The sequence below is a fragment of the Trichinella spiralis genome (genome assembly GCF_000181795.1).
Source record: "Trichinella spiralis strain ISS 195 chromosome Unknown Scfld7, whole genome shotgun sequence".
Lineage (NCBI taxonomy): Eukaryota > Metazoa > Nematoda > Enoplea > Trichinellida > Trichinellidae > Trichinella > Trichinella spiralis.
This window is the reverse complement of record NW_003526946.1, coordinates 295,958-297,298: the sequence shown is the minus strand read 5'-3', so window position 1 is coordinate 297,298 and position 1,341 is coordinate 295,958.

Genomic DNA, 1,341 nt, shown 5'->3' with positions numbered 1-1,341 from the left:
AAACGATGCATTTAGGAGATGTAAAAGTTATCGCTTGTCCGGCAATTGAGAAGTTGAACACCAATTCTGTTGCATTCACGTTGAGCAAACAGGCCTGCATCCTGGAAACGGTTCACCGATATTGGACAAAAGCATTACAGCATGCCTATTATTCCCCAGCACAACAACAAACATGCTCAATAGAAAAAACAAAAACAAAATGATCAATGCAATAGTAATAATAATAATAATAATATTATTATTACCAAGTAAGCCAGCCTGCTTATTTGTCAACACATTGCAGATATTAATGTAATTGAAAAGGAACTGAAAAAACAATGATTGTCGCAAAAAAATTCATTCCACAATTGAAAATGAAATGAAATATAATAAAATGCAAATGAGTAGTTTGCAATTATTGAATTGTACAATTTTTCTATCATATCAGAGAGATTAGTCAGATTTATTAGAAGCTAAAGTAAGCTTAATTGCAAAGCCTTAAAATGTTAATCCGAGAAAAGAAATTGAACAGTCAATAAGTAATTCAAGAAAATTATTACACTTTGAAATATTTCTAATATACTACTTGCATTTCTTTATTTCATTTCAAACTACTTAATTATAAAGAAAAAAAAAGAAACATAATGATGCAATTTTTTTCCAGTATAAAGTAATTTTAAACTTTACATATTCATATTTCGAAAAAAATTTTTTTACAAAAACCATGAAAAAAGACAGTGAATTTAATATACATATGTACATACATATATGTATATGTATGTATAAATATGTGTACGTGGAAATATATTAAAATAGTGAAGATTGAAATATGGAGCGATTTGGTCTAGTAATCTAATCTACTTAATGATTGCATCACCAGTAGTCGTTTATATGATCAGCGATAAACGACAATGACCAAGACGGCCAACTGCGTCAATGTCTGTTCAGCAGGACTATTCAAAGAACTTTGCCAATTGGAGTAATCTTTCAAAGTAATTGGATTGGGATTTGAGGCAAAAGCGAAAACAGCAACTCAAGAGAAACAAGCGTAAAGAATAGCAATCGTAAGATATAGCCAGAGAAAAGGGCACTGTTTGAAGAGAATGAAGCGCTTTGATCTCTTTTGTCCTGTTGAAACCAATTGTGCAAAAAGCTAGCATGATGATGCATACACGTCCGCTTGCTTTCCAAAGAAATACTCCAGCTTTAATAAATGATTCAAGTTATCAACTTTAAAATTGAAGTATAAAAAAGGCAATCAGATTCGATGCGCACAAAAGCCACCCAGCTCTCATCAACCAACCGATACATAACACTCTAACTCATGAGCAACCTTGTGTCTTAGATTATTGGGAACAAAAC